The sequence below is a fragment of the Rattus norvegicus genome, chromosome 11 (assembly GCF_036323735.1).
Source record: "Rattus norvegicus strain BN/NHsdMcwi chromosome 11, GRCr8, whole genome shotgun sequence".
Classification (NCBI taxonomy): domain Eukaryota; kingdom Metazoa; phylum Chordata; class Mammalia; order Rodentia; family Muridae; genus Rattus; species Rattus norvegicus.
This window is the reverse complement of record NC_086029.1, coordinates 94,220,897-94,232,210: the sequence shown is the minus strand read 5'-3', so window position 1 is coordinate 94,232,210 and position 11,314 is coordinate 94,220,897. Positions and strand designations below refer to the sequence as shown.

The window sequence follows — 11,314 nt, the reverse complement described above, 5'->3', positions numbered from 1 at the left end:
CCATAGCTTTTCAAACCCTGAAATGCAGTTTTAGTTTATAGTCTCGGGGATCATAAGCCCCCGCAAAGACAGTAAAAGGGTCTGCTCAGCAGATATTTAAAACTCTCTTTACAGGGATGAAGAGGTGGTTCCAAAGTTAGAAGCACTTGCTGCTCTTGCAGAAAACCCGAGTTTGGTTCCCCGTACCCATGTGACATCTCACAAGCTGCTGACACTCCACTTCCAGGGGATCTGATGGCCTCCTTTGACCTCCAAGGTTTCTTCATGCACATGGTGCATATACATACTCTCTGGCACACACATATACACATAGCAAAATGCACATAAATGTTGTTGTAAAAATATAAAAAATAAAAAAAAGTAAGGTTGTCTTTTATCCTGCTAGGTCCGACACCGCAGTGCCCCAAGATATCTGCTGGATATCTTGGCAGAAACACATCCCAACTCCACAGAGGCCCAATGTCTCCTGCCGCCTCACACTTTCCTACACTCAAACCATCACATAAAAGAACACACAACACAATAACCTTTGACCCAATTGATAAGATATAATTGCCCACTTAAACATACAAAGTCCAGTACCATCCATCCCTTAAAAACGTTAATAACAACCTGTAAATACACAGAGCGGAATCTTGACGTCACCTGCCATATTGTCCTGCCACAGCTTCTCTCCCTCTCCTTCCTGTCTCTTCCTCCTTTCTGTTCCAGTCTCCTCCTCTTCCTTCAAAGTTTTCTCCCGCCCATCCTTCCTTCTTATCCAATGACAGGCCTCCTTCTATCTTGTACCTGCCTCACCTGTGACATCATCCCACACATAAATATTATGTGAATAGTCTGGCATAGTAGCGCAAGCCTTTAATTCTTGCACTCAGGAGCCAGAGGCAGGAGGATCTCCATGAGTTTGAGGTCAACCTGGTCTACATAGTGAGTTCCAGGTCAGCCAGGGCTACATATCAAGATGCTATCTCAAAAAATAAAAGTAAACAAATGAAATGTCTTTGCCAAGTATAGGCATACATCTTTGTTAATAGCTATGCCATGGGCTGCAGAGGTGGTTTGGAAGTTAAGAGCACCCATTGCTCTTGCAGAGAACCTGGGTTCAGTTCCCAGGACCCACATGGTAACTAACAACTTTCTGTAACTCCAGTTCCAGGGGATCTGGTGTTCTCCCCTGACAGTTGTGGGCTCTCGCATACATGTGGCGTAGATGCACACACTCAGGAACACACATACACACCACACACACACTATTTTTTTTTTAAGTCAGGATATAACTATGCAGCTTTTGCTGGCCTGGAATTCCTTATGTGGAGTAGGCTGCCATCAAACTCAGAGAAATCCACTTGCCTCACTAAACTGGCTATAAATATTTTTTTTGAAGAAGTATGATGTTTTGTTTAGACAATATGGCGGTGATGCAGCTAAAACATGGCTGACATCCGGCATTCAAGGGCCTATATGATTCAGTACAAAATGACTGACACTGTACGTCAGGGGAACTCCAAAGGAAACAGTGATTGATGAATGGTGTTTTGTAATTAATCTTGTCAAAGGACCACTTTTTCTTCTTTTTCCTGTTATGTATAAAAATGGCCTTTCCCCCCTCCCTCTCGCTCTCCTTCCCTCCCTGTGTGTGTGTGTGTGTGTGTGTGTGTGTGTGTGTGTGTGTGTGTGTGTTTCTGTGCTAGCTTTTATGTGCTAGATTATGCTTGCTTTAATGCCTGCTGACAGCTGTCTACCCAGTGGTTTATGTGGCAGCCTTTAGCCAGAGTGAATAAATTATGTCTTATCTGCTGATAATCCCTTCAACCTCCCATGATGCACCCCCCCTTTCCTGGATGGGCAAAGGGTTGGTTATTAGTAAGGACACAGATGCCATTGTATCCTTAATGTCAGGTTCAAATCTTTAATTTATTTGCCTGTATGTTGGTCTTAAGATGCCATCTTCAGCCTGGTAAAAGTGACCCCAGCAAACCTTACTGGGGTCATCAGAAGCGCTTTTCATGAAGTCCGTGAACCTCTCTGCAAGTTGATCTTCTGGGGACCTGCTGTGCAGGTGTTGAGAAGAAGACAGTCACAGTGTAGAATCTATAAGGGTCAAATGTAACATATGCAGACATTTTAGAAAAATTTAAAGTCTGTCGTGAGAGTATATAGAATATTTAACTTTTAAGATTTAGTGTGTGTGTGTGTGTGTGTGTGTGTGTGTGTGTGTGTTGGTTTCTTTTCTGTCGCTGAGATAAAACTCCATGACCAAGGCAACTTACATAAAGAATGGTTTATATGAGCAAAGTGTCCCAGAGGAATGAGTCCATCACTATCATGGTGGGAAGGCATGGCGGCTACACCAGCAAGCTGAGAGCTCGAGTTTGGAACTGAAAACAAGAGGCAGAGGAAACAAACCGGAAATAGCAAAAGATTTTAAATATTTTTTTAAAAATATTTATTTATTATTATTTTTTATTATTTATTAATATTTATTTATTTTATGTATGTGAGTACACTGTAGCTGTCTTCAGACACACCAGAAGAGGGCATTGGATCACTTACAGATGGTTGCGAGCCACCATGTGGTTGCTGGGAATTGAACTCAGGACCTCTGGAAGAGCAGTCAGTGCTCTTAACCACTGAGCCATCTCTCCAGTCCCAAGATTTTAAATCTTAAAGGCTGTCTGGAGTGAAATACTTCTTCCCACAAGGCCATACCCCTAAACCTCCCCAACAGCTACACCAACGGGAACAAATGCTCAAACGTATGCGCCCACATGGATATGAAGGCACTTGCCGGCCTGTAATCCCTACACTCGGGAGGCAGATGCAGACTGATCTCTGGGAGCTCAAAGCAAGCTTGGGCTACACAGTGCCTTCCAGGCCAGCAAAGGCTGTATAGTCAGACCTTGTCTCAATGAAACAAAACAAAAAACAAATGCACAAGCCTATGGGAATGTTCTCACTCAAAAATCATTGCTCTGTGTGTGTGTGTGTGAGTGTGTGAGTGTGTGTGTGTGTGTGTGTGTGTGTGTGTGTGTGTGCGCATGTGTGCAATGTTTATGAGGGTGCTTGTGACATCCAGAAAGTGTCAAGTCTCCTGGAGCTGGATTCACATTCACAGGAAGTTGTGAGCTGCCCAGGAATCAATTTTAATTCCCGTATATTACATTATTACCCACTTTCAGCACAGACTCAAATGATCATTCATAAAGAATTTAATGAGGCCTCAACCCAAGCCTCCTCCGGGGAGATGGTTTCTCATCAGAGCAATAGGCGAGGCTGTTTTCACGGAGGTGCATCTTTTGCCACAACTTGGGGGCTGTCCTTTTTTTTTTTTTTTTTTTTTTTTTTTTCCTCTTCTTTTTTTTCCGGAGCTGGGGACCGAACCCAGGGCCTTGCGCTTCCTAGGTAAGCGCTCTACCACTGAGCTAAATCCCCAGCCCGGCTGTCCTTTTAAAAGTGTGGTTCATCTTTTCTCCTTTACCTGAGGCTTGGGAACCTTTGAGCAAGGACAAGGCTCAGAGCTGATACTGATACTCCCGTGTCCAACCTACCCAAACCATCTCGGCCTCTCGTCATCGGCCTGCGCCGCTAGCGCCACTATCTCTACCACTTGCCCCTCAAAGACATCGCTACAGTGTTTGGCTGGCTTTTTTCCCACAAGTGGACTCTATTAGCCAGAGGCACGAGAGTAGATACCCCCATTTTCAATGTGGGAGAAGTGTAGCTAGGCTTTAACGTGTTTTCCAGTTTGAGAGGCATATTGATGCCATTCGATATAACTTTTTTTCAAAACAATAATTAATTAATTATTTACATCCCCAATGTTGCCCCTCTCCTGGTCCCCCATGGCAGAATTCCTCCCCCTACCACCCTTGTTCATCACCTCTCAGAGAGTGCCCCCTACACCCGCCCACCCTGGGGTATGAAGGCTCTCTACAGGATGAGGCACAACTTTCCTTACTGAGGACAGACAGGGCAACCCTTTGCTACATATGTGCTGGGGCCTCAGACCAGCCGGTGTGTGATCTTCGGTGGTTGGCCGAGGCTCTGGGGGCTCCCAGGGTTCCAGGTTGGTTGACACCGTTGGTCTTCCCGTAAGGTTGCCATCCCCTTCAGTTCCTTCATTTCTCCCCCTAACTCTTCCACAGGGGTCCCCACCTCAGTCCAGTGCTTGGCCTTGAGTATCTCTCTGTCCCAGTCATCTGCTGGTAGAGCCTCTCAGAGGACAGACATGCTAGGCTCTTGTCTGTAAGCACAGCATAGCACCAGTAACAGGGTCAGCGATTGGTCCGTCCATGGAATGAATCCCAAGTTGGGTCAGTCACGGGTTAGACATTCCTTCTGTCTCTGCTCCACTTTGGTCCCTGTGTTTATTTTCCACAGGAGCAATTTTGAGTCGAAAGTTTTGAAGGTGGGGTGGTGTCGTCATCCCTTCACTGGAGTCCTGTCTGACTCGAGGCGATCTTTTCAGGTTTCATATACCCACTGTTGGGCATTTTTGGCTAAGTTCACCCACACTGAGTTCTGGGAGCCTCCCTCATCCCAAGTCTCTGGGGCTTTCTAGAGACTCCCCCAATCCACACCATTGATTTTCATGGCCTTTTGGGCCTCTATCTTGTTGCCCCACCATACTTGATCCTCCCCCCCCCTTTTCTTCTCCCACCCTCAAACCCAAGCCCCTCCCTTTCTCTCCCCTCATGATTATTTTGTTTGCCCTTCTAAGTGGGATTGAAGCATCCTCACTTGGGCCTTCCTTCCTGTTAAACTTCTTACGGTCTGTGGGTTGTATCATGGGTATTCTACACTTTTTAGCTAATATCCACTTCTCAGTGAGTATGTGCCATGCATGTCCTTTTGGGTCTTGGTTAACTCATTCGGGATGATATTTTCTAGTCCCATCCATTTGTTTATGAACTTCATCAAGTTATTGTTTCAAATAGCTGAGTGGTACTCCATTTGTGTGAATGCACCGTGTTTGCTGTATCTATCCTTCAGTTGAGGGACATCTGGGTCGCTTTCAGCTTCTGAATACTACCAATAAGGCTGCTGTGAACATATTGGTCCTTGTCATATGATGAAGCATCTTTTGGATATATGCCCAGGAGTGTGGTACAGCTGGGTCTTCAGGTCGAAAACTATTTTCAATTTTCTGAGGAACTGCCAGATTGATTCCCAGAGAGGTTGTACCAGTTTGCAATTCCACCAGTAACGGAGGAGTGTTCCTCTTTCCCCACATCCTCACCGGCTTGTGCTGTTGTCTGAGCTTTTGATCTTAGCCTTTCTGAATGGTGTGAGGTGGAATCTCAGGGTCATTTTGATTTGCATTTCCCTGATAGCTAAGAATGTTGAACATTTCTTTAAGAGCTTCTTAGCCATTCAGGATTTCTTGTTGAGAATTCTCTGTGTAGCTCTGTACCCTGTAGATTGCTGTCTGTAAGCAGGTGAGAGCCTGTGACTGGGCAGTGGGGGAAAAAAAGGGTGGGCTGAGAGTTTTAGAGATGGGTGGAGAGAGACAGACAGACAGAGAGGAGGAGACAGGATGGAACCTGTAGGAGAGGAAGAGGAACCAGAACCACGAGGTCCTGGGAGCCATAAGTATTGGGGATTTCTTAATAGATGATTAATATGTAGGGTACATTTGCCCCATCTAGGTGTGCAGCTTGTGTTTATATCAACTGAGTTTTAAGTTCTTTGTGTGGCCATTTTTTGAGTTGAGAATTTATGGTTATAAATGAGACTGATAAATTACAAGTCTCTAGAGTTTTCATTACATGGAGCTCAGGGTTTAGAGCAAGTTTTGGTAGACTAACCTTAGGGGACAGACGCCTGGAAATGTGAGTGGTTCAGTGACAAGTGGACCAAAGGAAATTGGGAAGACCTTGGCTTGCTGCTCCCCATGGGGGAGACCGAGTTGCTGGCATGTAGCCAGTGTTAGCATGGATTGTTTTTTTTTTAATAATTACACACTACAGAACTGCGCTTTAAAATTGGGTTATTTGGGTTTTTGGAGCCTAACTTCTGGAGTTCTTTATATATTTTGGATGTTCCCTCTCTATCGGATGTAGGGTTAGTGAAGATCTTTCCCTAATCTGTAGGCTGCTGTTTTGTCATAGTGACAGTGTCCCTTGTCTTACAGAAGCTTTTTCTGTTTCAAAAGGTCCCATTTATCAAGCGTTGATGTTAAAGGCTGAGTAATTGGTGTTCTGTTTAGGAAATTTTCTTCTGTGCCAATGCGTTCAAGGCTCTTTCCCACTTGGTCTTCTATTAGATTCAGTATATCTGGTTTTATGTTGAGGTCCTTGATCCACTTGGACTTGAGCTTTGTGCAAGGTGATAGATATGTATCAATTTGCATCCTTCTACATACAGAGCTCCAGTTAGACTAGCATCATTTGTTGAAGATGCTTTTTCTATTCCACTATATGGTTTTTGTCTTCTTTGTCAAAAATCAAGCGTCCAAAGGTGTATGGGGTTATTTCTGAGTCTTAATTCTACTCCATTGATTGACCTGTCTGTCTCTGTACCAATCACACGCAGTTTTTATCACTACTGCTTTATAGTACAGCCTGAGATCGGGGATGGCGATTCCTTCAGAGGTTCTTCTATTGTTCAGGCTTGTTTTTCCATACGAAGTTCTGAATTTCTCTTTCAATGTCTGTAAAAAGTTATGTTGGAATTTTGATGGGGATTGCATTGAATCTGTAGATTGCTTTTGGTAAGATGGCCGTTTCCACTGTGTTAGTGCTATGGATCCATGATATCTTCCTCAATTCCTTTCTTCAGTGATTTGAAGTTTTTGCCATACAGATCTTTCACTTGTTTGGTTATAGTTATATGCGGCTCTGGAGCAGGGGCTTCCCACGGAGATCTCTGGCCCTACAAGTTGCGTGGGTTTCGGGCGAGGGGGAGAGAACTCAGCCAGGGAAGGGAAACAGCTTTTACTGCCTCTGCTGCTGGTCCTTCTCCTTTCCACTGCTACCATTCGCTTCGGTTGCTGGCAAGGGCTACAGGGGAGCTTCTGGCAGCGATTTTGGGAGAGCGGATCTCTTCCCTAAGTGGCAGTGTGACAGCTCTTATGGCAGAAGCTCTTAGACGGTGAAATAATTCCTGCACACCTTTAATCCTTCTGAACACGATTCTTAAAGTTTTTGGATGGCTCAGTGTCTGAGAGAGCAGGTACTTCCTATTGGTTTGGCCTGAGAGCTTGGGAAGACCTCATCTACATATCTGGGGGCGTGGTCCTGCTTCTATGTCTGATCTGTCTTGAGCCTACATGACCCTGTGGTCACATCCTCACCTGTGGAGGTGGGTGTTGGGGTGTTGCCCTGTGTGACTGATCTGTCTCAAACCTCTCTACAGAGGGTTGTGAGGGGCTGTAGCTGCGAAGGGCTTGATCTCTTGGGAGACTGGGAATGCTCCTGCCGTGCCTTTTAGGGTCCCCAGGGATTCGACCAGGAATCAGGGTACCTTTCACAGCCCCACAGAGTTGTAGCAAAATGTTTTATATTATTTGTGGCTATTTTGAAGGGTGCTGTTTCCCTAATTTCTTTCTCAGACCATTTATTATTTGTATAAAGGAGAGCTACTAATTTCTTTGAGTTCATTTTACATCTGTCCACTCTGCTGAAGTTGTTTATGTGGTGTAGGATTCTCTGGAAGAGAATTTATACTTATTTATACTACCGTACCATCTGACTTATTTCTGTCCAATTATATCCCTTTAACCTCCTTTGATTGTCTTATTGCTCTATCTAGAACTTTGAGTACTATTGAATAAATAGGGGGAGAGTGGGCAACCTTGTCTTGTCCCTGATTTTAGTGGGATTGCGTCAAGTTTATCTCCACTTAATTTGATATTGTCTATTGCTTTACTGTATATTGCTTTTATTATGTTTAGGTATGTGCTTCGAATTCCTGATCTCTCCAAAACTTTTAACATGAAGGCATGTTGGATTTGCTCAAAAGCTTTTTTAGCATCTAATGTGATTTTTTTTTCTTTGAGTTTGCTTATATAGTAGATCACATTGTTGGATTTCCTTATACTGAACTATCCTTGCATCCTTGGGATGAAGACAACTTGACTATGGTGAATGATGTTTTTGATGTGCTCTTGGACTCAGCTTACTAGAATTTTATTGAGTATTTTTTTCTGTCAATGTTCATAAGTGAAATCAGTGTGAAATTTGCTTTCTTTGTGTGGTTTAGGAATCAGAATAACTGTTAATTCATAGAATGAATTAGGTAGTGTTCCTTCTGTTTCTATTTTGTGAGATAGTTTGAAGAGTATTGGTGTTAGCTCTTCTTTTAAGATCTGGTAGAATTCTGCACTAAAACCATCTGGCCCTGGGCTGGTTGGGGGTTTTTAAATGACTGCTTCTAAATCCTTACAGGTTATGGGACTGTTTAAATAATTTACATTATTTTGATTTAACTTTAGTATGTGGTATCTGTCTAGAAAAGCATCCATTTTGTATAGATTTTCCAGTTTTGTTGAGTAGAGGCTTTTGTAGTAAGACCTGACTTTTTAAAAAAATTTTCTCAGTTTCTGTTGGTATGCCTCCATTTCTTTTCTTTTCTTTCTTTTTTTAAAATTTATTTTCAGGACTTAATGGTAAATCATGGATGCCACAGTAATATACTAGCTAAATGGTTATTATGTAAACATAATCCTGACTATATACATCAAAGTAGAACAAGAATACATATTTTTATATTATGTACTTATACTCGGAGAAATTTATTATTAAAATGTCTTAATTACTATCTAAACAAATTGTTATCTAAACTAGGCATAGCAGTCATGCTTGTAAATAAGAAAATAATAACAACAAAACAAAAACAAAAACAAAAAATAACAATAAGCAATCTGCCTCTGATCCTAAATATGTAATAAAATAATTCAAATCCTTTAAAGGGAAGAAAGCATATCCCAGGAGAAATAAGACTCATGATTAGAGTATATATTTTATGAGAATTTACTATAACTCTTTTCAAAGCTTAGAAGAACTATAGCATGCTTAAAGCTGATAGTCATGTCTCGACCTATTAGAAACTGACCATTATTAACTAATATAAAATACTATAATGTATATTTTGAAATCAGCAAGAATAAGTGAAACTTCTTTTGATAAACTATTTCCCACATGGTAAATTTACTTTTATTTAGGAATTGAAATGAGGGTAGGTGACTGAAATGGTGATATAGTTACTATGAAAACAAACAAAACAACAACAGATAGCTAAAAATGGAGGCATGAATTATCTCAAAGTATATTACACTCATATATTAAAATGTCCCAGCACATCCATTATTCATTTTACCATTAATTTGCACTAAAAGTTAAAGTAAATCATATTTTTATGCTTAAATAGTAGTTGGCAGTCAAGATGAGGTTCGCCCCCACCCCGTTTTTATTAAATTGGGTATTTCTTATTTACACTTCAAATGTTACTCTCTTTCCTGGTTTCCTGTCCATCAGCCCCCTAGCCCCCACCCCTTCCCTTCTATATGGGTGTTCCCCCCATTCACCCCCCATTACCGCCCCTCCCCAACAATTCCCTGCACGGGAGTCCAGCCTTGGCAGGACCCAGGGCTTCCCCTTCCACTGGTGCCCCCAACAAGGCTATTCACTGCTACACATGCAGTTGGAGCCCTGGGTCACTCCATGTATAGTCTTTGGGTAGTGGTTTAGTCCCTGGGAGCTCTGGTTGGTTGGCATTGTTGTTTCTAGATGAGTTTTTAATCACATTTCTCATAGCATTTATTCAGTGTCTCACTCTATAACTTTAAAGAAATACTATGTATTCTTTGAGAATTTCATATATATAAAATGTGTTTTGATCATATCTACCCCACGCTACTTCTCCCAACTCCTCTTAGACCCTTACCATGTACCTGCCCAGAATTCATAATCTATTTAAAAATGACTTTTCATTCTTTAATAATTCCACACATATATACAGTATATCTTGACAATATCCACCCTCACTCCTTCTATCGAGCTCCATCCTGGACTTCCTATCACATCTCCTTCCCAATGTCATGTCCTCACTTTAAAGTTTGATTAGTTAATTTAGTTGTAAATTCTCAGAGTCCTGCTAGTGCTGACATTACTAGCAGGACTCTGAGAATTTACAACTCAGAGTTGTAAATTCCACTGGAGCATGAGGAACCTATTCTCTTGAAGTTATTAAGGTTAAAGAAAAATCTGTGGCTCCAGGTAGAGAGCTTAACAGATGGATACATTTTGGGTTAAATTCCTGACTTTTAAGTTGTTTATTGGTATTAGAATTGATAGAAGGTGTTTAAGTTTGTTTTAAGGAGAGTAAAGATATTACCTGAATCACGTGGAGATTTTCATCTATGGTTCAGAACTTAGATAGGGAAAAACTGGTCACTAACTTCAAGTAGAGAGTTGTGATAAATGTCTGTAACACCAGGGAGAGTGAATGCAGACATATATTATAGAAGTTATTAAGGATAAAGAAAAATCTGTGGCTCCGGGTAGAGAGCTTAATAGATTGAGATATTTTGGGCTAAAGTCCTGGTTTGATATGTTGCTTATTGATATTGGAATTGATAGAAAGTATTTGGTTTGTCTTATGAATTCCCTGCTAAAGGCCATATGGCTCGTTGATGCTGGCTAGCGAGGGTTTATGGTTACTTTTGATATCTACCACCACAGGAAGCACAGATTCTCTTAACGTGGGCTCCACGGGAATTTTGGGTTAATTTCCTGATATCATAGAGTACAAAAGCCTATCAGGCTCATTGTTTAGCTTGCTTCCTTTTTAAAAATTTGTTTAGTCTTCATGATGGGTGTGACTTTGAATTTTATGGTTATATTATTACTCTGGGAGAGAGTGCAAGATACAAGCTTTTCTGGTTTCAGACTAAGGAACACAGTATTTTGGGAGAAAGATTTTGTCTTTGTGCTTTTAAAAAGTGTGATAGGTTCTGGAAATCTCACAGAGTCATACTGATCAGATTTGATAGAGGTAGACTGCCTGAAAAATTAATTCAGGAGAATCAAACAAAAGGATATCTGTATTCTAAACTTTTGTCTTGAGAGCTGTATTTTACAGAGTGTGCCTACTTGGAATCCTGGTCTTAAGGACTTTCAGCTGGGTCCAGTCAGGACACATCCTGCTACAGCATTTGCTTCATTCTTCCTACCCCCTACTCCTAAGGATATCTCAACGCCCATGTACAGCTTGAAGAAGTTATGGAGGAGTCGTCGCCCCAATTCCCTGGACTTTGGGGGGCTGAAAGTGGTTATTCTAAAATTGTTTTTATGAGGAATTTAAAATTGGTAGT

The 11,314-nt window shown here is 41.8% G+C and overlaps 1 long non-coding RNA gene across 2 annotated transcripts; it reads right to left on the bottom strand.

The window, feature by feature from the left end:
* Positions 1 to 1,889: 1,889 nt before the first annotated feature.
* On the bottom strand, positions 1,890 to 4,294 carry LOC108352401 (uncharacterized). Of its 2 annotated transcripts, none has more exons than XR_001840591.3 (3): positions 4,156 to 4,294; positions 2,271 to 2,378; positions 1,890 to 2,091 (listed from the first exon to the last, which is right to left on the bottom strand). It is a non-coding gene; the product is annotated as an uncharacterized LOC108352401 (long non-coding RNA). The 2 variants fall into 2 exon arrangements; XR_010056207.1 differs by lacking the exon at positions 4,156 to 4,294 and adding an exon at positions 3,959 to 4,060.
* Between the last annotated feature and the right edge of the window lie 7,020 nt (positions 4,295 to 11,314).